The sequence below is a fragment of the Hydractinia symbiolongicarpus genome, chromosome 7, assembly GCF_029227915.1.
Source record: "Hydractinia symbiolongicarpus strain clone_291-10 chromosome 7, HSymV2.1, whole genome shotgun sequence".
Lineage (NCBI taxonomy): Eukaryota > Metazoa > Cnidaria > Hydrozoa > Anthoathecata > Hydractiniidae > Hydractinia > Hydractinia symbiolongicarpus.
Window position 1 is genome coordinate 33,204,853 of NC_079881.1, and position 20,305 is coordinate 33,225,157.

At 48.6% G+C, this 20,305-nt stretch overlaps 1 long non-coding RNA gene and 67 other non-coding genes across 68 annotated transcripts; 15 read left to right on the top strand and 53 right to left on the bottom strand.

Moving 5' to 3' along the window:
• Positions 1-249: 249 nt before the first annotated feature.
• Positions 250-321, bottom strand: Trnaq-cug (transfer RNA glutamine (anticodon CUG)). Its single transcript has one exon. It is a non-coding gene; the product is annotated as a tRNA-Gln (tRNA).
• Positions 322-361: 40 nt separating this feature from the next.
• On the bottom strand, positions 362-434 carry Trnav-aac (transfer RNA valine (anticodon AAC)). The gene has a single exon. It is a non-coding gene; the product is annotated as a tRNA-Val (tRNA).
• Positions 435-976: 542 nt separating this feature from the next.
• On the bottom strand, positions 977-1,049 carry Trnav-aac (transfer RNA valine (anticodon AAC)). Its single transcript has one exon. It is a non-coding gene; the product is annotated as a tRNA-Val (tRNA).
• Positions 1,050-1,139: 90 nt separating this feature from the next.
• Positions 1,140-1,212, top strand: Trnav-cac (transfer RNA valine (anticodon CAC)). The gene has a single exon. It is a non-coding gene; the product is annotated as a tRNA-Val (tRNA).
• A 64-nt stretch (positions 1,213-1,276) lies between these two features.
• Positions 1,277-1,349, bottom strand: Trnam-cau (transfer RNA methionine (anticodon CAU)). The gene has a single exon. It is a non-coding gene; the product is annotated as a tRNA-Met (tRNA).
• Positions 1,350-1,480: 131 nt separating this feature from the next.
• Trnaq-cug (transfer RNA glutamine (anticodon CUG)) lies at positions 1,481-1,552 on the bottom strand. The gene has a single exon. It is a non-coding gene; the product is annotated as a tRNA-Gln (tRNA).
• Positions 1,553-1,592: 40 nt separating this feature from the next.
• Positions 1,593-1,665, bottom strand: Trnav-aac (transfer RNA valine (anticodon AAC)). Its single transcript has one exon. It is a non-coding gene; the product is annotated as a tRNA-Val (tRNA).
• Positions 1,666-2,098: 433 nt separating this feature from the next.
• Trnaq-cug (transfer RNA glutamine (anticodon CUG)) lies at positions 2,099-2,170 on the bottom strand. Its single transcript has one exon. It is a non-coding gene; the product is annotated as a tRNA-Gln (tRNA).
• Positions 2,171-2,511: 341 nt separating this feature from the next.
• Trnam-cau (transfer RNA methionine (anticodon CAU)) lies at positions 2,512-2,584 on the bottom strand. The gene has a single exon. It is a non-coding gene; the product is annotated as a tRNA-Met (tRNA).
• Positions 2,585-2,715: 131 nt separating this feature from the next.
• Trnaq-cug (transfer RNA glutamine (anticodon CUG)) lies at positions 2,716-2,787 on the bottom strand. Its single transcript has one exon. It is a non-coding gene; the product is annotated as a tRNA-Gln (tRNA).
• A 40-nt stretch (positions 2,788-2,827) lies between these two features.
• Trnav-aac (transfer RNA valine (anticodon AAC)) lies at positions 2,828-2,900 on the bottom strand. The gene has a single exon. It is a non-coding gene; the product is annotated as a tRNA-Val (tRNA).
• Positions 2,901-2,991: 91 nt separating this feature from the next.
• Positions 2,992-3,064, top strand: Trnag-ccc (transfer RNA glycine (anticodon CCC)). The gene has a single exon. It is a non-coding gene; the product is annotated as a tRNA-Gly (tRNA).
• A 64-nt stretch (positions 3,065-3,128) lies between these two features.
• Positions 3,129-3,201, bottom strand: Trnam-cau (transfer RNA methionine (anticodon CAU)). Its single transcript has one exon. It is a non-coding gene; the product is annotated as a tRNA-Met (tRNA).
• Positions 3,202-3,444: 243 nt separating this feature from the next.
• Positions 3,445-3,517, bottom strand: Trnav-aac (transfer RNA valine (anticodon AAC)). The gene has a single exon. It is a non-coding gene; the product is annotated as a tRNA-Val (tRNA).
• A 91-nt stretch (positions 3,518-3,608) lies between these two features.
• On the top strand, positions 3,609-3,681 carry Trnav-cac (transfer RNA valine (anticodon CAC)). The gene has a single exon. It is a non-coding gene; the product is annotated as a tRNA-Val (tRNA).
• A 544-nt stretch (positions 3,682-4,225) lies between these two features.
• Positions 4,226-4,298, top strand: Trnav-cac (transfer RNA valine (anticodon CAC)). The gene has a single exon. It is a non-coding gene; the product is annotated as a tRNA-Val (tRNA).
• A 268-nt stretch (positions 4,299-4,566) lies between these two features.
• On the bottom strand, positions 4,567-4,638 carry Trnaq-cug (transfer RNA glutamine (anticodon CUG)). The gene has a single exon. It is a non-coding gene; the product is annotated as a tRNA-Gln (tRNA).
• A 544-nt stretch (positions 4,639-5,182) lies between these two features.
• On the bottom strand, positions 5,183-5,254 carry Trnaq-cug (transfer RNA glutamine (anticodon CUG)). Its single transcript has one exon. It is a non-coding gene; the product is annotated as a tRNA-Gln (tRNA).
• A 193-nt stretch (positions 5,255-5,447) lies between these two features.
• On the top strand, positions 5,448-5,520 carry Trnal-caa (transfer RNA leucine (anticodon CAA)). Its single transcript has one exon. It is a non-coding gene; the product is annotated as a tRNA-Leu (tRNA).
• A 64-nt stretch (positions 5,521-5,584) lies between these two features.
• Trnam-cau (transfer RNA methionine (anticodon CAU)) lies at positions 5,585-5,657 on the bottom strand. The gene has a single exon. It is a non-coding gene; the product is annotated as a tRNA-Met (tRNA).
• A 131-nt stretch (positions 5,658-5,788) lies between these two features.
• Trnaq-cug (transfer RNA glutamine (anticodon CUG)) lies at positions 5,789-5,860 on the bottom strand. Its single transcript has one exon. It is a non-coding gene; the product is annotated as a tRNA-Gln (tRNA).
• Positions 5,861-6,175: 315 nt separating this feature from the next.
• Trnam-cau (transfer RNA methionine (anticodon CAU)) lies at positions 6,176-6,248 on the bottom strand. Its single transcript has one exon. It is a non-coding gene; the product is annotated as a tRNA-Met (tRNA).
• Positions 6,249-6,379: 131 nt separating this feature from the next.
• On the bottom strand, positions 6,380-6,451 carry Trnaq-cug (transfer RNA glutamine (anticodon CUG)). Its single transcript has one exon. It is a non-coding gene; the product is annotated as a tRNA-Gln (tRNA).
• Positions 6,452-6,781: 330 nt separating this feature from the next.
• On the bottom strand, positions 6,782-6,854 carry Trnam-cau (transfer RNA methionine (anticodon CAU)). Its single transcript has one exon. It is a non-coding gene; the product is annotated as a tRNA-Met (tRNA).
• A 131-nt stretch (positions 6,855-6,985) lies between these two features.
• On the bottom strand, positions 6,986-7,057 carry Trnaq-cug (transfer RNA glutamine (anticodon CUG)). Its single transcript has one exon. It is a non-coding gene; the product is annotated as a tRNA-Gln (tRNA).
• Positions 7,058-7,249: 192 nt separating this feature from the next.
• Positions 7,250-7,322, top strand: Trnav-cac (transfer RNA valine (anticodon CAC)). Its single transcript has one exon. It is a non-coding gene; the product is annotated as a tRNA-Val (tRNA).
• Positions 7,323-7,386: 64 nt separating this feature from the next.
• Positions 7,387-7,459, bottom strand: Trnam-cau (transfer RNA methionine (anticodon CAU)). Its single transcript has one exon. It is a non-coding gene; the product is annotated as a tRNA-Met (tRNA).
• Positions 7,460-7,977: 518 nt separating this feature from the next.
• Trnam-cau (transfer RNA methionine (anticodon CAU)) lies at positions 7,978-8,050 on the bottom strand. The gene has a single exon. It is a non-coding gene; the product is annotated as a tRNA-Met (tRNA).
• A 518-nt stretch (positions 8,051-8,568) lies between these two features.
• Trnam-cau (transfer RNA methionine (anticodon CAU)) lies at positions 8,569-8,641 on the bottom strand. The gene has a single exon. It is a non-coding gene; the product is annotated as a tRNA-Met (tRNA).
• Positions 8,642-9,159: 518 nt separating this feature from the next.
• On the bottom strand, positions 9,160-9,232 carry Trnam-cau (transfer RNA methionine (anticodon CAU)). The gene has a single exon. It is a non-coding gene; the product is annotated as a tRNA-Met (tRNA).
• A 518-nt stretch (positions 9,233-9,750) lies between these two features.
• Trnam-cau (transfer RNA methionine (anticodon CAU)) lies at positions 9,751-9,823 on the bottom strand. Its single transcript has one exon. It is a non-coding gene; the product is annotated as a tRNA-Met (tRNA).
• Positions 9,824-10,341: 518 nt separating this feature from the next.
• Positions 10,342-10,414, bottom strand: Trnam-cau (transfer RNA methionine (anticodon CAU)). Its single transcript has one exon. It is a non-coding gene; the product is annotated as a tRNA-Met (tRNA).
• Positions 10,415-10,932: 518 nt separating this feature from the next.
• On the bottom strand, positions 10,933-11,005 carry Trnam-cau (transfer RNA methionine (anticodon CAU)). Its single transcript has one exon. It is a non-coding gene; the product is annotated as a tRNA-Met (tRNA).
• A 131-nt stretch (positions 11,006-11,136) lies between these two features.
• Trnaq-cug (transfer RNA glutamine (anticodon CUG)) lies at positions 11,137-11,208 on the bottom strand. Its single transcript has one exon. It is a non-coding gene; the product is annotated as a tRNA-Gln (tRNA).
• A 315-nt stretch (positions 11,209-11,523) lies between these two features.
• On the bottom strand, positions 11,524-11,596 carry Trnam-cau (transfer RNA methionine (anticodon CAU)). Its single transcript has one exon. It is a non-coding gene; the product is annotated as a tRNA-Met (tRNA).
• Positions 11,597-11,727: 131 nt separating this feature from the next.
• Trnaq-cug (transfer RNA glutamine (anticodon CUG)) lies at positions 11,728-11,799 on the bottom strand. The gene has a single exon. It is a non-coding gene; the product is annotated as a tRNA-Gln (tRNA).
• Positions 11,800-12,318: 519 nt separating this feature from the next.
• Positions 12,319-12,390, bottom strand: Trnaq-cug (transfer RNA glutamine (anticodon CUG)). The gene has a single exon. It is a non-coding gene; the product is annotated as a tRNA-Gln (tRNA).
• A 40-nt stretch (positions 12,391-12,430) lies between these two features.
• On the bottom strand, positions 12,431-12,503 carry Trnav-aac (transfer RNA valine (anticodon AAC)). Its single transcript has one exon. It is a non-coding gene; the product is annotated as a tRNA-Val (tRNA).
• A 228-nt stretch (positions 12,504-12,731) lies between these two features.
• Positions 12,732-12,804, bottom strand: Trnam-cau (transfer RNA methionine (anticodon CAU)). Its single transcript has one exon. It is a non-coding gene; the product is annotated as a tRNA-Met (tRNA).
• A 131-nt stretch (positions 12,805-12,935) lies between these two features.
• Positions 12,936-13,007, bottom strand: Trnaq-cug (transfer RNA glutamine (anticodon CUG)). The gene has a single exon. It is a non-coding gene; the product is annotated as a tRNA-Gln (tRNA).
• Positions 13,008-13,347: 340 nt separating this feature from the next.
• Trnam-cau (transfer RNA methionine (anticodon CAU)) lies at positions 13,348-13,420 on the bottom strand. Its single transcript has one exon. It is a non-coding gene; the product is annotated as a tRNA-Met (tRNA).
• Positions 13,421-13,663: 243 nt separating this feature from the next.
• Positions 13,664-13,736, bottom strand: Trnav-aac (transfer RNA valine (anticodon AAC)). The gene has a single exon. It is a non-coding gene; the product is annotated as a tRNA-Val (tRNA).
• A 91-nt stretch (positions 13,737-13,827) lies between these two features.
• Positions 13,828-13,900, top strand: Trnav-cac (transfer RNA valine (anticodon CAC)). Its single transcript has one exon. It is a non-coding gene; the product is annotated as a tRNA-Val (tRNA).
• Positions 13,901-13,964: 64 nt separating this feature from the next.
• On the bottom strand, positions 13,965-14,037 carry Trnam-cau (transfer RNA methionine (anticodon CAU)). The gene has a single exon. It is a non-coding gene; the product is annotated as a tRNA-Met (tRNA).
• Positions 14,038-14,168: 131 nt separating this feature from the next.
• Trnaq-cug (transfer RNA glutamine (anticodon CUG)) lies at positions 14,169-14,240 on the bottom strand. The gene has a single exon. It is a non-coding gene; the product is annotated as a tRNA-Gln (tRNA).
• Positions 14,241-14,580: 340 nt separating this feature from the next.
• Positions 14,581-14,653, bottom strand: Trnam-cau (transfer RNA methionine (anticodon CAU)). The gene has a single exon. It is a non-coding gene; the product is annotated as a tRNA-Met (tRNA).
• Positions 14,654-14,896: 243 nt separating this feature from the next.
• Positions 14,897-14,969, bottom strand: Trnav-aac (transfer RNA valine (anticodon AAC)). Its single transcript has one exon. It is a non-coding gene; the product is annotated as a tRNA-Val (tRNA).
• A 91-nt stretch (positions 14,970-15,060) lies between these two features.
• On the top strand, positions 15,061-15,133 carry Trnav-cac (transfer RNA valine (anticodon CAC)). Its single transcript has one exon. It is a non-coding gene; the product is annotated as a tRNA-Val (tRNA).
• A 64-nt stretch (positions 15,134-15,197) lies between these two features.
• Trnam-cau (transfer RNA methionine (anticodon CAU)) lies at positions 15,198-15,270 on the bottom strand. Its single transcript has one exon. It is a non-coding gene; the product is annotated as a tRNA-Met (tRNA).
• A 131-nt stretch (positions 15,271-15,401) lies between these two features.
• On the bottom strand, positions 15,402-15,473 carry Trnaq-cug (transfer RNA glutamine (anticodon CUG)). The gene has a single exon. It is a non-coding gene; the product is annotated as a tRNA-Gln (tRNA).
• Positions 15,474-15,513: 40 nt separating this feature from the next.
• On the bottom strand, positions 15,514-15,586 carry Trnav-aac (transfer RNA valine (anticodon AAC)). The gene has a single exon. It is a non-coding gene; the product is annotated as a tRNA-Val (tRNA).
• A 91-nt stretch (positions 15,587-15,677) lies between these two features.
• On the top strand, positions 15,678-15,750 carry Trnav-cac (transfer RNA valine (anticodon CAC)). The gene has a single exon. It is a non-coding gene; the product is annotated as a tRNA-Val (tRNA).
• A 151-nt stretch (positions 15,751-15,901) lies between these two features.
• Positions 15,902-19,428, top strand: LOC130649236 (uncharacterized). The gene is made up of 3 exons (XR_008983022.1): positions 15,902-15,991; positions 18,458-18,744; positions 19,358-19,428. It is a non-coding gene; the product is annotated as an uncharacterized LOC130649236 (long non-coding RNA).
• Trnav-aac (transfer RNA valine (anticodon AAC)) lies at positions 16,745-16,817 on the bottom strand. The gene has a single exon. It is a non-coding gene; the product is annotated as a tRNA-Val (tRNA).
• Positions 16,908-16,980, top strand: Trnav-cac (transfer RNA valine (anticodon CAC)). The gene has a single exon. It is a non-coding gene; the product is annotated as a tRNA-Val (tRNA).
• On the bottom strand, positions 17,045-17,117 carry Trnam-cau (transfer RNA methionine (anticodon CAU)). The gene has a single exon. It is a non-coding gene; the product is annotated as a tRNA-Met (tRNA).
• Positions 17,525-17,597, top strand: Trnav-uac (transfer RNA valine (anticodon UAC)). The gene has a single exon. It is a non-coding gene; the product is annotated as a tRNA-Val (tRNA).
• Positions 17,867-17,938, bottom strand: Trnaq-cug (transfer RNA glutamine (anticodon CUG)). Its single transcript has one exon. It is a non-coding gene; the product is annotated as a tRNA-Gln (tRNA).
• Positions 17,979-18,052, bottom strand: Trnav-aac (transfer RNA valine (anticodon AAC)). Its single transcript has one exon. It is a non-coding gene; the product is annotated as a tRNA-Val (tRNA).
• On the top strand, positions 18,144-18,216 carry Trnav-cac (transfer RNA valine (anticodon CAC)). The gene has a single exon. It is a non-coding gene; the product is annotated as a tRNA-Val (tRNA).
• Trnaq-cug (transfer RNA glutamine (anticodon CUG)) lies at positions 18,485-18,556 on the bottom strand. Its single transcript has one exon. It is a non-coding gene; the product is annotated as a tRNA-Gln (tRNA).
• Trnav-aac (transfer RNA valine (anticodon AAC)) lies at positions 18,597-18,669 on the bottom strand. Its single transcript has one exon. It is a non-coding gene; the product is annotated as a tRNA-Val (tRNA).
• Positions 18,760-18,831, top strand: Trnav-cac (transfer RNA valine (anticodon CAC)). Its single transcript has one exon. It is a non-coding gene; the product is annotated as a tRNA-Val (tRNA).
• Trnam-cau (transfer RNA methionine (anticodon CAU)) lies at positions 18,895-18,967 on the bottom strand. The gene has a single exon. It is a non-coding gene; the product is annotated as a tRNA-Met (tRNA).
• On the bottom strand, positions 19,099-19,170 carry Trnaq-cug (transfer RNA glutamine (anticodon CUG)). The gene has a single exon. It is a non-coding gene; the product is annotated as a tRNA-Gln (tRNA).
• Trnav-aac (transfer RNA valine (anticodon AAC)) lies at positions 19,211-19,283 on the bottom strand. The gene has a single exon. It is a non-coding gene; the product is annotated as a tRNA-Val (tRNA).
• A 396-nt stretch (positions 19,429-19,824) lies between the features above and the next one.
• On the bottom strand, positions 19,825-19,897 carry Trnav-aac (transfer RNA valine (anticodon AAC)). Its single transcript has one exon. It is a non-coding gene; the product is annotated as a tRNA-Val (tRNA).
• Positions 19,898-19,987: 90 nt separating this feature from the next.
• On the top strand, positions 19,988-20,060 carry Trnav-cac (transfer RNA valine (anticodon CAC)). Its single transcript has one exon. It is a non-coding gene; the product is annotated as a tRNA-Val (tRNA).
• Positions 20,061-20,305: the final 245 nt, after the last annotated feature.

The window sequence follows — 20,305 nt, forward strand, 5'->3', positions numbered from 1 at the left end:
GTAATAGGCGTCAAACATTTGATTCACTGCGGCTTTTAAAAGCCTTGCCCTGTGTGAGGATCGAACTCACGACCTTCAGATTATGAGACTGACGCGCTGCCTACTGCGGTAACAAGGCACTGTGCCCTTATCCGATGCATTTCAGAAGAACGTTGTCATTACAATGTCTTCTTGCAAATGACTAAAATATTTGAAGTGCCGTTGCTTCCAAACGCCCAATAGGTGCTTCCGAGGCACAACTAACTGCACAGGTTCCACCGAGACTTGAACTCGGATCGCAGGATTCAGAGTCCTGAGTGCTAACCATTACACCATGGAACCTACAGAGGCTCTTGCGAGGTTCGCTTCGCGGAAACATCATTGATTCCGCCCGGGCTCGAACCGGGGACCTTGCGCGTGTTAAATGCACGTGATAACCACTACACTACGGAATCTAGCAACTAGCAAGCGACATGTTTTTCCCTTTTTCTCTAGCTACTTTTGTCTTGTATTGCTTTCCTTCGTCATAGGTTTCAAAATTCATTGGATTCCGTAGTGTAGCAATTCTCACGTGCGCTTCACACGCGCAAAGTCCCGGTTCGAGCCCGGGCAGAATCATTGTTGAGTTGCTTGTTTTGTAATAGGCGTCAAACATTTAATTCACTGCGGCTTTTAAAAGCCTTGCCCTGTGTGAGGATCGAACTCACGACCTTCAGATTATGAGACGGACGCGCTGCCTACTGCGCTAACAAGGCACTGTGCCTTAATCCGATGCATTTCAGAAGAACGTTGTTATCACAATGTCTTCTTCCAAATGACTAAAATATTGGAAGTGCCGTTGCTTCCAAACGCCCAATAGGTGCTTCCGAGGCACAACTAACTGCACAGGTTCCACCGAGACTTGAACTCGGATCGCAGGATCAGAGTCCTGAGTGCTAACCATTACACCATGGAACCTACAGAGGCTCTTCCGAGGTTTGCTTCGCGGAAACATCAATGATTCCGCCCGGGCTCGAACCGGGGATCTTGCGCGTGTTAAGCGCACGTGATAACCACTACACTACGGAATCTGCCAACTAGCAAGCGACATGTTTTGCCTTTTTCTCTAGCTACTTTTGTCTTGTATTGCTTTCCTTCGTCATAGGTTTCAAAATTCATTGGATTCCGTAGTGTAGCGGTTATCACGTGCGCTTCACACGCGCAAGGTCCCCGGTTCGAGCCCGGGCGGAATCATTGTTGAGTTGCTTGCTTTGTAATAGGCGTCAAACATTTGATTCACTGCGGCTTTTAAAAGCCTTGCCCTGTGTGAGGATCGAACTCACGACCTTCAGATTATGAGACTGACGCGCTGCCTACTGCGCTAACAAGGCACTGTGCCCTTATCCGATGCATTTCAGAAGAACGTTGTTATTACAATGTCTTCTTGCAAATGACTAAAATATTTGAAGTGCCGTTGCTTCCAAACGCCCAATAGGTGCTTCCGAAGCACAACTAACGGAACAGGTTCCACCGAGACTTGAACTCGGATCGCAGGATTCAGAGTCCTGAGTGCTAACCATTACACCATGGAACCTACAGAGGCTCTTTCGAGGTTCGCTTCGCGGAAACATCAATGATTCCGCCCGGGCTCGAACCGGGGACCTTGCGCGTGTTAAGCGCACGTGATAACCACTACACTACGGAATCTGTCAACTAGCAAGCGACATGTTTTTGCCTTTTTCTCTAGCTACTTTTGTCTTGTATTGCTTTCTTTCGTCATAGGTTTCAAAATTCATTGGATTCCGTAGTGTAGCGGTTATCACGTGCGTTTCACACGCGCAATGTCCACGGTTCGAGCCCGGGCGGAATCATTGTTGAGTTGCTTGTTTTGTAATAGGCGTCAAACATTTGATTCACTGCGGCTTTTAAAAGCCTTGCCCTGTGTGAGGATCGAACTCACGACCTTCAGATTATGAGACGGACGCGCTGCCTACTGCGCTAACAATGCACTGTGCCTTAATCCGATGCATTTCAGAAGAACGTTGTTATCACAATGTCTTCTTGCAAATAACTAAAATATTTGAAGTGCCGTTGCTTCCAAACGCCCAATAGGTGCTTCCGAGGCACAACTAAACTGCACAGGTTCCACCGAGACTTGAACTCGGATCGCAGGATTCAGAGTCCTGAGTGCTAACCATTACACCATGGAACCTACAGAGGCTCTTCCGAGGTTCGCTTCGCGGAAACATCAATGATTCCGCCCGGGCTCGAACCGGGGACCTTGCGTGTTAAGCGCACGTGATAACCACTACACTACGGAATCTGCCAACTAGCAAGCGACATGTTTTTGCCTTGTTTCTCTAGCTACTTTTGTCTTGTATTGCTTTCCTTCGTCATAGGTTTCAAAATTCATTGGATTCCGTAGTGTAGCGGTTATCACGTGCGCTTCACACGCGCAAGGTCCCCGGTTTGAGCCCGGACTGAATCATTGTTGAGTTGCTTGTTTTGTAATAGGCGTCAAACATTTGATTCCACTGCGGCTTTTAAAAGCCTTGCCCTGTGTGAGGATCGAACTCACGACCTTCAGATTATGAGACTGACGCGCTGCCTACTGCGCTAACAAGGCACTGTGCCCTAATCCGATGCATTTCAGAAGAACGTTGTTATCACAATGTCTTCTTGCAAATGACTAAAATATTTGAAGTGCCGTTGCTTCCAAACGCCCAATAGGTGCTTCCGAGGCACAACTAACGGGACAGGTTCCACCGAGACTTGAACTCGGATCGCAGGATTCAGAGTCCTGAGTGCTAACCATTACACCATGGAACCTACAGAGGCTCTTCCGAGGTTCGCTTCGCGGAAACTTCAATGATTCCGCCCGGGCTCGAACCGGGGACCTTGCGCGTGTTAAGCGCACGTGATAACCACTACACTGCGGAATCTGGCAACTAGCAAGCGACATGTTTTTGCCTTTTTCTCTAGCTACTTTTGTCTTGTATTGCTTTCCTTCGTCATAGGTTTCAAAATTCATTGGATTCCGTAGTGTAGCGGTTATCATGTGCGCTTCCCACGCGCAAGGTCCCCGGTTCGAGCCCGGGCGGAATCATTGTTGAGTTGCTTGTTTTGTAATAGGCGTCAAACATTTGATTCACTGCGGCTTTTAAAAGCCTTGCCCTGTGTGAGGATCGAACTCACGACCTTCAGATTATGAGACTGACGCGCTGCCTACTGCGCTAACAAGGCACTTTTCCCTAATCCGATGCATTTCAGAGGAACGTTGTTATTACAATGTCTTCTTGCAAATGAGTAAAATATTCGAAGTGCCGTTGCTTCCAAACGCACAATAGGTGCTTCCGAGGCACAAGTAACAGCACAGGTTCCACCGACACTTGAACTCGGATCGCAGGATTCAGAGTCCTGAGTGCTAACCATTACACCATGGAACCTACAGAGGCTCTTCCGAGGTTCGCTTCGCGGAAACATCAATGATTCCGCCCGGGCTCGAACCGGGGACCTTGCGCGTGTTAAGCGCACGTGATAACCACAACACTACGGAATCTGGCAACTACCAAGCGACATGTTTTTGCCTTTTTCTCTAGCTACTTTTGTCTTGTATTGCTTTCCTTCGTCATAGGTTTCAAAATTCATTGGATTCCGTAGTGTAGCGGTTATCACGTGCGCTTCACACGCGCAAGGTCCCCGGTTCGAGCCCGGGCGGGATCATTGTTGAGTTGCTTGTTTTGTAATAGGCGTCAAACATTTGATTCACTGCGGCTTTTAAAATCCTTGCCCTGTGTGAAGATCGAACTCACGACCTTCAGATTATGAGACTGACGCGCTGCCTACTGCGCTAACAAGGCACTTTTCCCTAATCCGATGCATTTCAGAGGAACGTTGTTATTACAATGTCTTCTTGCAAATGAGTAAAATATTCGAAGTGCCGTTGCTTCCAAACGCCCAATAGGTGCTTCCGAGGCACAACTAACGGCACAGGTTCCACCGACACCTGAACTCGGATCGCAGGATTCAGAGTCCTGAGTGCTAACCATTACACCATGGAACCTACAGAGGCTCTTCCGAGGTTCGCTTCGCGGAAACATGAATGATTCCGCCCGGGCTGAAACCGGGGACCTTGCGCGTGTTAAGAGCACGTGATAACCACAACACTACGGAATCTGGCAACTAGCAAGCGACACGTTTTTGCCTTTTTCTCTAGCTACTTTTGTCTTGTATTGCTTTCCTTCGTCATAGGTTTCAAAATTCATTGGATTCCGTAGTGTAGCGGTTATCACGTGCGCTTCACACGCGCACGGTCCCCGGTTCGAGCCCGGGCGGAATCATTGTTGAGTTGCTTGTTTTGTAATAGGCGTCAAAAATTTGATTCACTGCGGCTTTTAAAAGCCTTGCCCTGTGTGAGGATCGAACTCACGACCTTCAGTTTATGAGACTGACGCGCTGCCTACTCCGCTAACAAGGCACTGTGCCCTAATCCGATGCATTTCAGAAGAACGTTGTTATTACAATGTCTTCTTGCAAATGAGTAAAATATTCGAAGTGCCGTTGCTTCCGAACGCCCAATAGGTGCTTCCGAGGCACAACTAACGGGACAGGTTCCACCGAGACTTGAACTCGGATCGCAGGATTCAGAGTCCTGAGTGCTAACCATTACACCATGGAACCTACAGAGGCTCTTCCGAGGTTCGCTTCGCGGAAACATCAATGATTCCGCCCGGGCTCAAACCGGGGACCTTGCGCGCGTTAAGCGCACGTGATAACCACAACACTACGGAATCTGGGAACTATCAAGCGACATGTTTTTGCCTTTTTCTCTAGCTACTTTTGTCTTGTATTGCTTTCCTTCGTCATAGGTTTCAAAATTCATTGGATTCCGTAGTGTAGCGGTATTCACGTGCGCTTCACACGCGCAATGTCCACGGTTCGAGCCCGGCGGAATCATTGTTGAGTTGCTTGTTTTGTAATAGGCGTCAAACATTTGATTCACTGCGGCTTTTAAAAGCCTTGCCCTGTGTGAGGATCGAACTCACGACCGTCAGATTATGAGACTGACGCGCTGCCTACTGCGCTAACAAGGCACTGTGCCCTTATCCGATGCATTTCAGAAGAACGTTGTTATTACAATGTGTTCTTGCAAATGAGTAAAATATTTGAAGTGCCGTTGCTTCCAAACGCCCAATAGGTGCTTCCGAGGCACAACTAACTGCACAGGTTCCACCGAGACTTGAACTCGGATCGCAGGATTCAGAGTCCTGAGTGCTAACCATTACACCATGGAACCTACAGAGGCTCTTCCGAGGTTCGCTTCGCGGAAACATCAATGATTCCGCCCGGGGACCTTGCGCGTGTTAAGCGCACGTGAAGACCACTACACTACGGAATCTGGCAACTAGCAAGCGACTTGTTTTTGCCTTTTTCTCTAGCTACTTTTGTCTTGTATTGATTTCCTTCGTCATAGGTTTCAAAATTCATTGGATTCCGTAGTGTAGCGGTTATCACGTGCGCTTCAAACGCGCTAGGTCCCCGGTTCGAGCCCGGGCGGAATCATTGTTGAGTTGCTTGTTTTGTAATAGGCGTCAAACATTTGATTCACTGCGGCTTTTAAAATCCTTGCCCTGTGTGAGGATCGAACTCACGACCTTCAGATTATGAGACTGACGCGCTTCCTACTGCGCTAACAAGGCAGTGCGCCCTTATCCGATGCATTTCAGAAGAACGTTGTTATTACAATGTCTTCTTGCAAATGACTAAAATATTTGAAGTGCCGTTGCTTCTAAACGCCCAATAGGTGCTTCCGAGGCACAACTAACGGAACAGGTTCCACCGAGACTTGAACTCGGATCGCAGGATTCAGAGTCCTGAGTGCTAACCATTACACCATGGAACCTACAGAGGCACTTTCGAGGTTCGCTTCGCGGAAACATCAATGATTCCGCCCGGGCTCGAACCGGGGACCTTGCGCGTGTTAAGCGCACGTGATAACCACTACACGCACTCAGGACTCTGAATCCTGCGATCCGAGTTTAAGTCTCGGTGGAACCTGTTCCGTTAGTTGTGCCTCGGAAGCACCTATTGGACGTTTGGAAGTAACGGCACTTCACACGCGCAAGGTCCTCGGTTCGAGCCCGAGCGGAATCATTGTTGAGTTGCTTGTTTTGTAATAGGCGTCAAACATTTGATTCACTGCGGCTTTTAAAAGCCTTGCCCTGTGTGAGGATCGAACTCACGACCTTCAGATTATGAGACTGACGCGCTGCCTACTGCGCTAACAAGGCACTGTGCCCTTATCCGATGCATTTCAGAAGAACGTTGTTATTACAATGTGTTCTTGCAAATAAGTAAAATATTTGAAGTGCCGTTGCTTCCAAACGCCCAATAGGTGCTTCCGAGGCACAACTAACTGCACAGGTTCCACCGAGACTTGAACTCGGATCGCAGGATTCAGAGTCCTGAATGCTAACCATTACACCATGGAACCTACAGAGGCTCTTCCGAGGTTCGCTTCGCGGAAACATCAATGATTCCGCCCGGGGACCTTGCGCGTGTTAAGCGCACGTGATAACCACTACACTACGGAATCTGGCAACTAGCAAGCGACTTGTTTTTGCCTTTTTCTCTAGCTACTTTTGTCTTGTATTGATTTCCTTCGTCATAGGTTTCAAAATTCATTGGATTCCATAGTGTAGCGGTTATCACGTGCGCTTCAAACGCGCTAGGTCCCCGGTTCGAGCCCGGGCGGAATCATTGTTGAGTTGCTTGTTTTGTAATAGGCGTCAAACATTTGATTCACTGCGGCTTTTAAAAGCCTTGCCCTGTGTGAGGATCGAACTCACGACCTTCAGATTATGAGACTGACGCGCTGCCTACTGCGCTAACAAGGCACTGTGCCCTTATCCGATGCATTTCAGAAGAACGTTGTTATTACAATGTGTTCTTGCAAATGAGTAAAATATTTGAAGTGCCGTTGCTTCCAAACGCCCAATAGGTGCTTCCGAGGCACAACTAACGGAACAGGTTCCACCGAGACTTGAACTCGGATCGCAGGATTCAGAGTCCTGAGTGCTAACCATTACACCATGGAACCTACAGAGGCTCTTCCGAGGTTCGCTTCGCGGAAACATCAATGATTCCGCCCGGGGACCTTGCGCGTGTTAAGCGCACGTGATAACCACTACACTACGGAATCTGGCAACTAGCAAGCGACATGTTTTTGCCTTTTTCTCTAGCTACTTCTGTCTTGTATTGCTTTCCTTCGTCATAGGTTTCAAATTCTTTGGATTCCGTAGTGTAGCGGTTATCACGTGCGCTTCACACGCGCAAGGTCCCCGGTTCGAGCCCGGGCGGAATCATTGTTGAGTTGCTTGTTTTGTAATAGGCGTCAAACATTTGATTCACTGCGGCTTTTAAAAGCCTTGCCCTGTGTGAGGATCGAACTCACGACCTTCAGATTATGAGACTGACGCGCTGCCTACTGCGCTAACAAGGCACTGTGCCCTTATCCGATGCATTTCAGAAGAACGTTGTTATTACAATGTCTTCTTGCAAATGAGTAAAATATTCGAAGTGCCGTTACTTCCAAACGCCCAATAGGTGCTTCCGAGGCACAACTAACTGCACAGGTTCCACCGAGACTTGAACTCCGATCGCAGGATTCAGAGTCCTGAGTGCTAACCATTACACCATGGAACCTACAGAGGCTCTTTCGAGGTTCGCTTCGCGGAAACATCAATGATTCCGCCCGGGCTCGAACCGGGGACCTTGTGCGTGTTAAGCGCACGTGATAACCACTACACGCACTCAGGACTCTGAATCCTGCGATCCGAGTTCAAGTCTCGGTGGAACCTGTTCCGTTAGTTGTGCCTCGGAAGCACCTATTGGACGTTTGGAAGTAACGGCACTTCACACGCGCAAGGTCCCCGGTTCGAGCCCGGGCGGAATCATTGTTGAGTTGGTTGTTTTGTAATAGGCGTCAAACATTTGATTCACTGCGGTTTTTAAAAGCCTTGCCCTGTGTGAGGATCGAACTCACGACCTTCAGATTATGAGACTGACGCGCTTCCTACTGCGCTAACAAGGCACTGCGCCCTTATCCGATGCATTTCAGAAGAACGTTGTTATTACAATGTCTTCTTGCAAATGACTAAAATATTTGAAGTGCCGTTGCTTCCAAACGCCCAATAGGTGCTTCCGAGGCACAACTAACTGCACAGGTTCCACCGAGACTTGAATTCCGATCGCAGGATTCAGAGTCCTGAGTGCTAACCATTACACCATTGAACCTACAGAGGCTCTTTCGACGTTCGCTTCGCGGAAACATCAATGATTCCGCCCGGGCTCGAACCGGGGACCTTGTGCGTGTTAAGCGCACGTGATAACCACTACACGCACTCAGGACTCTGAATCCTGCGATCCGAGTTCAAGTCTCGGTGGAACCTGTTCCGTTAGTTGTGCCTCGGAAGCACCTATTGGACGTTTGGAAGTAACGGCACTTCACACGCGCAATGTCCCCGGTTCGAGCCCGGGCGGAATCATTGTTGAGTTGCTTGTTTTGTAATAGGCGTCAAACATTTGATTCACTGCGGCTTTTAAAAGCCTTGCCCTGTGTGAGGATCGAACTCACGACCTTCAGATTATGAGACTGACGCGCTGCCTACTGCGCTAACAAGGCACTGTGCCCTTATCCGATGCATTTCAGAAGAACGTTGTTATTACAATGTCTTCTTGCAAATGAGTAAAATATTCGAAGTGCCGTTACTTCCAAACGCCCAATAGGTGCTTCCGAGGCACAACTAACTGCACAGGTTCCACCGAGACTTGAACTCCGATCGCAGGATTCAGAGTCCTGAGTGCTAACCATTACACCATGGAACCTACAGAGGCTCTTTCGAGGTTCGCTTCGCGGAAACATCAATGATTCCGCCCGGGCTCGAACCGGGGACCTTGTGCGTGTTAAGCGCACGTGATAACCACTACACGCACTCAGGACTCTGAATCCTGCGATCCGAGTTCAAGTCTCGGTGGAACCTGTTCCGTTAGTTGTGCCTCGGAAGCACCTATTGGACGTTTGGAAGTAACGGCACTTCACACGCGCAAGGTCCCCGGTTCGAGCCCGGGCGGAATCATTGTTGAGTTGGTTGTTTTGTAATAGGCGTCAAACATTTGATTCACTGCGGTTTTTAAAAGCCTTGCCCTGTGTGAGGATCGAACTCACGACCTTCAGATTATGAGACTGACGCGCTTCCTACTGCGCTAACAAGGCACTGCGCCCTTATCCGATGCATTTCAGAAGAACGTTGTTATTACAATGTCTTCTTGCAAATGACTAAAATATTTGAAGTGCCGTTGCTTCCAAACGCCCAATAGGTGCTTCCGAGGCACAACTAACTGCACAGGTTCCACCGAGACTTGAATTCCGATCGCAGGATTCAGAGTCCTGAGTGCTAACCATTACACCATTGAACCTACAGAGGCTCTTTCGACGTTCGCTTCGCGGAAACATCAATGATTCCGCCCGGGCTCGAACCGGGGACCTTGTGCGTGTTAAGCGCACGTGATAACCACTACACGCACTCAGGACTCTGAATCCTGCGATCCGAGTTCAAGTCTCGGTGGAACCTGTTCCGTTAGTTGTGCCTCGGAAGCACCTATTGGACGTTTGGAAGTAACGGCACTTCACACGCGCAATGTCCCCGGTTCGAGCCCGGGCGGAATCATTGTTGAGTTGCTTGTTTTGTAATAGGCGTCAAACATTTGATTCACTGCGGCTTTTAAAAGCCTTGCCCTGTGTGAGGATCGAACTCACGACCTTCAGATTATGAGACTGACGCGCTGCCTACTGCGCTAACAAGGCACTGTGCCCTTATCCGATGCATTTCAGAAGAACGTTGTTATTACAATGTCTTCTTGCAAATGAGTAAAATATTCGAAGTGCCGTTACTTCCAAACGCCCAATAGGTGCTTCCGAGGCACAACTAACTGCACAGGTTCCACCGAGACTTGAACTCCGATCGCAGGATTCAGAGTCCTGAGTGCTAACCATTACACCATGGAACCTACAGAGGCTCTTTCGAGGTTCGCTTCGCGGAAACATCAATGATTCCGCCCGGGCTCGAACCGGGGACCTTGTGCGTGTTAAGCGCACGTGATAACCACTACACGCACTCAGGACTCTGAATCCTGCGATCCGAGTTCAAGTCTCGGTGGAACCTGTTCCGTTAGTTGTGCCTCGGAAGCACCTATTGGACGTTTGGAAGTAACGGCACTTCACACGCGCAAGGTCCCCGGTTCGAGCCCGGGCGGAATCATTGTTGAGTTGCTTGTTTTGTAATAGGCGTCAAACATTTGATTCACTGCGGTTTTTAAAAGCCTTGCCCTGTGTGAGGATCGAACTCACGACCTTCAGATTATGAGACTGACGCGCTTCCTACTGCGCTAACAAGGCACTGCGCCCTTATCCGATGCATTTCAGAAGAACGTTGTTATTACAATGTCTTCTTGCAAATGACTAAAATATTTGAAGTGCCGTTGCTTCCAAACGCCCAATAGGTGCTTCCGAGGCACAACTAACTGCACAGGTTCCACCGAGACTTGAATTCCGATCGCAGGATTCAGAGTCCTGAGTGCTAACCATTACACCATTGAACCTACAGAGGCTCTTTCGAGGTTCGCTTCGCGGAAACATCAATGATTCCGCCCGGGCTCGAACCGGGGACCTTGTGCGTGTTAAGCGCACGTGATAACCACTACACGCACTCAGGACTCTGAATCCTGCGATCCGAGTTCAAGTCTCGGTGGAAGCTGTTCCGTTAGTTGTGCCTCGGAAGCACCTATTGGACGTTTGGAAGTAACGGCACTTCACACGCGCAATGTCCCCGGTTCGAGCCCGGGCGGAATCATTGTTGAGTTGCTTGTTTTGTAATAGGCGTCAAACATTTGATTCACTGCGGCTTTTAAAAGCCTTGCCCTGTGTGAGGATCGAACTCACGACCTTCAGATTATGAGACTGACGCGCTGCCTACTGCGCTAACAAGGCACTGTTCCCTAATCCGATGCATTTCAGAAGAACGTTGTTATCAGAATGTCTTCTTGCAAATGACTAAAATATTTGAAGTGCCGTTGCTTCCAAACGCCCAATAGGTGCTTCCGAGGCACAACTAACGGAACAGGTTCCACCGAGACTTGAACTCGGATCGCAGGATTCAGAGTCCTGAGTGCTAACCATTACACCATGGAACCTACAGAGGCTCTTCCGAGGTTCGCTTCGCGGAAACATCAATCATTCCGCCCGTGCTCGAACCGGGGACCTTGTGCGTGTTAAGCGCACGTGATAACCACTACACGCACTCAGGACTCTGAATCCTGCGATCCGAGTTCAAGTCTCGGTGGAAGCTGTTCCGTTAGTTGTGCCTCGGAAGCACCTATTGGACGTTTGGAAGTAACGGCACTTCACACGCGCAATGTCCCCGGTTCGAGCCCGGGCGGAATCATTGTTGAGTTGCTTGTTTTGTAATAGGCGTCAAACATTTGATTCACTGCGGCTTTTAAAAGCCTTGCCCTGTGTGAGGATCGAACTCACGACCTTCAGATTATGAGACTGACGCGCTGCCTACTGCGCTAACAAGGCACTGTTCCCTAATCCGATGCATTTCAGAAGAACGTTGTTATCAGAATGTCTTCTTGCAAATGACTAAAATATTTGAAGTGCCGTTGCTTCCAAACGCCCAATAGGTGCTTCCGAGGCACAACTAACGGAACAGGTTCCACCGAGACTTGAACTCGGATCGCAGGATTCAGAGTCCTGAGTGCTAACCATTACACCATGGAACCTACAGAGGCTCTTCCGAGGTTCGCTTCGCGGAAACATCAATGATTCCGCCCGTGCTCGAACCGGGGACCTTGCGCGTGTTAAGCGCACGTGATAACCACTACACGCACTCAGGACTCTGAATCCTGCGATCCGAGTTCAAGTCTCAGTGGAACCTGTTCCGTTAGTTGTGCCTCGGAAGCACCTATTGGACGTTTGGAAGTAACGGCACTTCACACGCGCAATGTCCCCGGTTCGAGCCCGGGCGGAATCATTGTTGAGTTGCTTGTTTTGTAATAGGCGTCAAATACTTGATTCACTGCGGCTTTTAAAAGCCTTGCCCAGTGTGAAGATCGAACTCACGACCTTCAGATTATGAGACTGACACGCTGCCTACTGCGCTAACAAGGCACTGTGCCCTTATCCGATGCATTTCAGAAGAACGTTGTTATTACAATGTCTTCTTGCAAATGACTAAAATATTTGAAGTACCGTTGCTTCCAAACGCCCAATAGGTGCTTCCGAGGCACAACTAACGGAACAGGTTCCACCGAGACTTGAACTCGGATCGCAGGATTCAGAGTCCTGAGTGCTACCCATTACACCATGGAACCTACAGAGGCTCTTCCGAAGTTTGCTTCGCGGAAACATCAATGATTCCGCCCGGGCTCGAACCGGGGACCTTGCGCGTGTTAAGCGCACGTGATAACCACTACACTACGGAATCTGGCAACTAGCAAGCGACATGTTTTTGCCTTTTTCTCTAGCTACTTTTGTCTTGTATTGCTTTCCTTCGTCATAGGTTTCGAAATTCATTGGATTCCGTAGTGTAGCAGTTATCACGTGCGTTTCACACGCGCAAGGTCCCCGGTTCGAGCCCGGGCGGAATCATTGTTGAGTTGCTTGTTTTGTAATAGGCGTCAAACATTTGATTCACTGCGGCTTTTAAAAGCCTTGCCCTGTGTGAGGATCGAACTCACGACCTTCAGATTATGAGACTGACGCGCTGCCTACTGCGCTAACAAGGCACTGTGCCCTTATCCGATGCATTTCAGAAGAACGTTGTTATTACAATGTCTTCTTGCAAATGACTAAATTATTTGAAGTGCCGTTGCTTCCAAACGCCCAATAGGTGCTTCCGAGGCACAACTAACGGAACAGGTTCCACCGAGACTTGAACTCGGATCGCAGGATTCAGAGTCCTGAGTGCTAACCATTACACCATGGAACCTACAGAGGCTCTTTCGAGGTTCGCTTCGCGGAAACATCAATGAATCCGCCGGGCTTGAACCGGGGACCTTGCGCGTGTTAAGCGCACGTGATAACCACTACACTACGGAATCTGGCAACTAGCAAGCGACATGTTTTTGCCTTTTTCTCTAGCTACTTTTGTCTTGTATTGCTTTCCTTCGTCATAGGTTTCGAAATTCATTGGATTCCGTAGTGTAGCAGTTATCACGTGCGTTTCACACGCGCAAGGTCCCCGGTTCGAGCCCGGGCGGAATCATTGTTGAGTTGCTTGTTTTGTAATAGGCGTCAAACATTTGATTCACTGCGGCTTTTAAAAGCCTTGCCCTGTGTGAGGATCGAACTCACGACCTTCAGATTATGAGACTGACGCGCTGCCTACTGCGCTAACAAGGCACTGTGCCCTTATCCGATGCATTTCAGAAGAACGTTGTTATTACAATGTCTTCTTGCAAATGACTAAAATATTTGAAGTGCCGTTGCTTCCAAACGCCCAAGAGGTGCTTCCGAGGCACAACTAACGGAACAGGTTCCACCGAGACTTGAACTCGGATCGCAGGATTCAGAGTTCTGAGTGCTAACCATTACACCATGGAACCTACAGAGGCTCTTTCGAGGTTCGCTTCGCGGAAACATCAATGATTCCGCCCGGGCTCGAACCGGGGACCTTGCGCGTGTTAAGCGCACGTGATAACCACTACACTATGGAATCTGGCAACTAGCAAGCGACATGTTTTTGCCTTTTTCTCTAGCTACTTTTGTCTTGTATTGCTTTCCTTCGTCATAGGTTTCGAAATTCATTGGATTCCGTAGTGTAGCGGTTATCACGTGCGCTTCACACGCGCAAGGTCCCCGGTTCGAGCCCGGGCGGAATCATTGTTGAGTTGCTTGTTTTGTAATAGGCGTCAAACATTTGATTCACTGCGGCTTTTAAAAGTCTTGCCCTGTGTGAGGATCGAACTCACGACCTTCAGATTATGAGACTGACGCGCTGCCTACTGCGCTAACAAGGCACTGTGCCCTTATCCGATGCATTTCAGAAGAACGTTGTTATTACAATGTCTTCTTGCAAATGACTAAATTATTTGAAGTGCCGTTGCTTCCAAACGCCCAATAGGTGCTTCCGAGGCACAACTAACGGAACAGGTTCCACCGAGACTTGAACTCGGATCGCAGGATTCAGAGTCCTGAGTGCTAACCATTACACCATGGAACCTACAGAGGCTCTTTCGAGGTTCGCTTTGCGGAAACATCAATGAATCCGCCGGGCTTGAACCGGGGACCTTGCGCGTGTTAAGCGCACGTGATAACCACTACACTACGGAATCTGGCAACTAGCAAGCGACATGTTTTTGCCTTTTTCTCTAGCTACTTTTGTCTTGTATTGCTTTCCTTCGTCATAGGTTTCGAAATTCATTGGATTCCGTAGTGTAGCAGTTATCACGTGCGTTTCACACGCGCAAGGTCCCCGGTTCGAGCCCGGGCGGAATCATTGTTGAGTTGCTTGTTTTGTAATAGGCGTCAAACATTTGATTCACTGCGGCTTTTAAAAGCCTTGCCCTGTGTGAGGATCGAACTCACGACCTTCAGATTATGAGACTGACGCGCTGCCTACTGCGCTAACAAGGCACTGTGCCCTTATCCGATGCATTTCAGAAGAACGTTGTTATTACAATGTCTTCTTGCAAATGACTAAAATATTTGAAGTGCCGTTGCTTCCAAACGCCCAAGAGGTGCTTCCGAGGCACAACTAATGGAACAGGTTCCACCGAGACTTGAACTCGGATCGCAGGATTCAGAGTTCTGAGTGCTAACCATTACACCATGGAACCTACAGAGGCTCTTTCGAGGTTCGCTTCGCGGAAACATCAATGATTCCGCCCGGGCTCGAACCGGGGACCTTGCGCGTGTTAAGCGCACGTGATAACCACTACACTATGGAATCTGGCAACTAGCAAGCGACATGTTTTTGCCTTTTTCTCTAGCTACTTTTGTCTTGTATTGCTTTCCTTCGTCATAGGTTTCAAAACTCATTGAATTCCGTAGTGTAGCGGTTATCACGTGCGCTTCACACGCGCAAGGTCCCCGGTTCGAGCCCGGGCGGAATCATTGTTGAGTTGCTTGTTTTGTAATAGGCGTCAAACATTTGATTCACTGCGGCTTTTAAAAGTCTTGCCCTGTGTGAGGATCGAACTCACGACCTTCAGATTATGAGACTGACGCGCTGCCTACTGCGCTAACAAGGCACTGTGCTCTTATCCGATGCATTTCAGAAGAACGTTGTTATTACAATGTCTTCTTGCAAATGGGTAAAATATTTGAAGTGCCGTTGCTTCCAAACGCCCAATAGGTGCTTCCGAGGCACAACTAACGGAACAGGTTCCACCGAGACTTGAACTCGGATCGCAGGATTCAGAGTCCTGAGTGCTAACCATTACACCATGGAACCTACAGAGGCTCTTCCGAGGTTCGCTTCGCGGAAACATCAATGATTCCGCCCGGGCTCTAACCGGGGACCTTGCGCGTGTTAAGCGCACGTGATAACCACTACACTACGGAATCTGGCAACTAGCCAGCGACATGTTTTTGCCTTTTTCTCTAGCTACTTTTGTCTTGTATTGCTTTCCTTCGTCATAGGTTTCAAAATTCATTGGATTCCGTAGTGTAGCGGTTATCACGTGCGCTTCACACGCGCAAGGTCCCCGGTTCGAGCCCGGGCGGAATCATTGTTGAGTTGTTTGTTTTGTAATAGGCGTCAAACATTTGATTCACTGCGGCTTTTAAAAGCCTTGCCCTGTGTGAGGATCGAACTCACGACCTTCAGATTATGAGACTGACGCGCTGCCTACTGCGCTAACAAGGTACTGTGCCCTTATCCGATGCATTTCAGAAGAACGTTGTTATTACAATGTCTTCTTGCAAATGACTAAAATATTTGAAGTGCCGTTGCTTCCAAACGCCCAATAGGTGCTTCCGAAGCACAACTAACGGAACAGGTTCCACCGAGACTTGAACTCGGATCGCAGGATTCAGAGTCCTGAGAGCTAACCATTACACCATGGAACCTACAGAGGCTCTTTCGAGGTTCGCTTGGCGGAAACATCAATGATTCCGCCCGGCTCGAACCGGGGACCTTGCGGCGTGTTAAGCGCACGTGATAACCACTACACTACGGAATCTTGCAACTAGCAAACGACATGTTTTTGCCTTTTTCTTTAGTTACTTTTATCTTGTATTGCTTTCCTTCGTCATAGGTTTCAAAATTCATTGGATTCCGTAGTGTAGCGGTTATCACGTGCGCTTCACACGCGCAAGGTCCCCGGTTCGAGCCCGGGCGAATCATTGTTGAGTTGCTTGTTTTGTAATAGGCGTCAAACATTTGATTCACTGCGGCTTTTAAAAGCCTTGCCTGTGTGAGGATCGAACTCACCACCTTCAGATTATGAGACTGACGCGCTGCCTCCTGAGCTAACAGGCACTGTGCCCTAATCCGATGCATTTCAGAAGGACGTTGTTATCACAATGTCTTCTTGCAAAATGACTAAAATATTTGAAGTGCCGTTGCTTCCAAACGTCCAATAGGTGCTTCCGAGGCACAACTAACTGCACAGGTTCACCGAGACTTGAACTCGGATCGCAGGATTCAGAGTCCTGAGTGCTAACCATTACACCATGGAACCTACAGAGGCTCTTCCGAGGTTTGCTTCGCGGAAACATCAATGATTCCGCCCGGGCTCGAACCGGGGACCTTGCGCATGTTAAGCGCACGTGATAACCACTACACTACGGAATCTGGCAACTAGCAAGCGACATGTTTTTGCCTTTTTCTCTAGCTACTTTTGTCTTGTATTGCTTCCTTCGTCATAGGTTTCAAAATTCATTGGATTCCGTAGTGTAGCGGTTATCACGTGCGCTTCACACGCGCAAGGTCCCCGGTTCGAGCCCGGGCGGAATCATTGTTGAGTTGCTTGTTTTGTAATAGGCGTCAAACATTTGATTCATTGCGGCTTTTAAAAGCCTTGCCCTGTGTGAGGATCGAACTCACGACCTTCAGATTATGAGACTGACGCGCTTCCTACTGCGCTAACAAGGCACTGCGCCCTTATCCGATGCATTTCAGAAGAACGTTGTTATTACAATGTCTTTTTGCAAATGACTAAAATATTTGAAGTGCCGTTGCTTCCAAACGCCCAATAGTGCTTCCGAGGCACAACTAACTGCACAGGTTCCACCGAGACTTGAACTCCGATCGCAGGATTCAGAGTCCTGAGTGCTAACCATTACACCATGGAACCTACGGAGGCTCTTTCGAGGTTCGCTTCGCGGAAACATCAATGATTCCGCCGGGCTTAAACCGGGGACCTTGCGCGTGTTAAGCGCACGTGATAACCACTACACTACGGAATCTGGCCATTAGCAAGCAACATGTTTTTGCCTTTTTTCTCTAGCTAACTTTTGTCTTGTATTGCTTTCTTTCGTCATAGGTTTCAAAATTCATTGGATTCCGTAGTGTAGCGGTTATCACGTGCGCTTTACACGCGCAATGTCCACGGTTCGAGCCCGGGCGGAATCATTGTTGAGTTGCTTGTTTTGTAATAGCGTCAAACATTTGATTCACTGCGGCTTTTAAAAGCCTTGCCCTGTGTGAGGATCGAACTCACGACCTTCAGATTATGAGATTGACGCGTTGCCTACTGCGCTAACAAGGCACTGTGCCCTAATCCGATGCATTTCAGAAGAACGTTGTTATCACAATGTCTTCTTGCAAAATGACTAAAATATTTGAAGTGCCGTTTGCTTCCAAACGCCCAATAGGTGCTTCCGAGGCACAACTAACTGCACAGGTTCCACCGAGACTTGAACTCGGATCGCAGGATTCAGAGTCCTGAGTGCTAACCATTACACCATGGAACCTACAGAGGCTCTTCCGAGGTTCGCTTCGCGGAAACATCAATGATTTCGCCCGGGCTCGAACCGGGGACCTTGCGCATGTTAAGCGCACGTGATAACCACTACACTAACGGAATCTGGCAACTAGCAAGCGACATGTTTTTGCCTTTTTCTCTAGCTACTTTTGTCTTGTATTGCTTTCCTTCGTCATAGGTTTCAAAATTCAATGGATTCCGTAGTGTAGCGGTTATCACGTGCGCTTCACACGCGCAAGGTCCCCGGTTCGAACCCGGGCGGAATCATTGTTGAGTTGCTTGTTTTGTAATAGGCGTCAAAGATTTGATTCACTGCGGCTTTTAAAAGCCTTGCCCTGTGTGAGGATCGAACTCACGACATTCAGATTATGAGACTGACGCGCTGCCTACTGCGCTAACAAGGCACTGTGCCCTTATCCGATGCATTTCAGAGAAACGTTGTTATTACAATGTCTTCTTGCAAATGACTAAAATATTTGAAGTGCCGTTGCTTCCAAACGCCCAAGAGGTGCTTCCGAGGCACAACTAACGGAACAGGTTCCACCGAGACTTGAACTCGGATCGCAGGATTCAGAGTCCTGAGTGCTAACCATTACACCATGGAACCTACAGAGGCTCTTTCGAGGTTCGCTTCGCGGAAACATCAATGATTCCGCCCGGGCTCGAACCGGGGACCTTGCGCGTGTTAAGCTCACGTGATAACCACTACACTACGGAATCTGGCAACTAGCCAGCGACATGTTTTTGCCTTTTTCTCTAGCTACTTTTGTCTTGTATTGCTTTCCTTCGTCATAGGTTTCAAAATTCATTGATTCCGTAGTGTAGCGGTTATCACGTGCGCTTCACACGCGCAAGGTCCCGGTTCGAGCCCGGGCGGAATCATTGTTGAGTTGCTTGTTTTGTAATAAGCGTCAAACATTTGATTCACTGCGGTTTTAAAAGCCTTGCCCTGTGTGAGGATCGAACTCACGACCTTCAGATTATGAGACTGACGCGCTGCCTACTGCGCTAACAAGGCACTGTGCTCTTATCCGATGCATTTCAGAAGAACGTTGTTATCACAATGTCTTCTTGCAAATGGGTAAAATATTTGAAGTGCCGTTGCTTCCAAACGCCCAATAGGTGCTTCCGAGGCACAACTAACGGAACAGGTTCCACCGAGACTTGAACTCGGATCGCAGGATTCAGAGTCCTGAGTGCTAACCATTACACCATGGAACCTACAGAGGCTCTTCCGAGGTTCGCTTCGCGGAAACATCAATGATTCCGCCCGGGGTCTAACCGGGGACCTTGCGCGTGTTAAGCGCACGTGATAACCACTACACTACGGAATCTGGCAACTAGCCAGCGACATGTTTTTGCCTTTTTCTGTAGCTACTTTTGTCTTGTATTGCTTTCCTCGTCATAGGTTTCAAAATTCATTGGATTCCGTAGTGTAGCGGTTATCACGTGCGCTTCACACGCGCAAGGTCCCCGGTTTGAGCCCGGGCGAATCATTTGAGTTGCTTGTTTTGTAATAGGCGTCAAACATTTGATTCACTGCGGCTTTTAAAAAGCCTTGCCCTGTGTGAGGATCGAACTCACGACCTTCAGATTATGAGACTGACGCGCTGCCTACTGCGCTAACAAGGTACTGTGCCCTTATCCGATGCATTTCAGAAGAACGTTGTTATTACAATGTCTTCTTGCAAATGACTAAAATATTTGAAGTGCCGTTGCTTCCAAACGCCCAATAGGTGCTTCCGAGGCACAACTAACGGAACAGGTTCCACCGAGACTTGAACTCGGATCGCAAGATTCAGAGTCCTGAGTGCTAACCATTACACCATAGAACCTACAGAGGCTCTTTCGAGGTTCGCTTCGCGGAAACATCAATGATTCCGCCCGGGCTCGAACCGGGGACCTTGCGCGTGTTAAGCGCACGTGATAACCACTACACTACGGAATCTTGCAACTAGCAAACGACATGTTTTTGCCTTTTTTTTTAGTTACTTTTGTCTTGTATTGCTTTCCTTCGTCATAGTTTCAAAATTCATTGGATTCCGTAGTGTAGCGGTTATCACGTGCGCTTCACACGCGCAAGGTCCCCGGTTCGAGCCCGGGCGGAATCATTGCTGAGTTGCTTGTTTTGTAATAGGCGTCAAACATTTGATTCACTGCGGCTTTTAAAAGCCTTGCCCTGTGTGAGGATCGAACTCACGACCTTCAGATTATGAGACTGACGCGCTGCCTCCTGCGCTAACAAGGCACTGTGCCCTAATCCGATGCATTTCAGAAGAACGTTGTTATCACAATGTCTTCTTGCAAATGACTAAAATATTTGAAGTGCCGTTGCTTCCAAACGCCCAATAGGTGC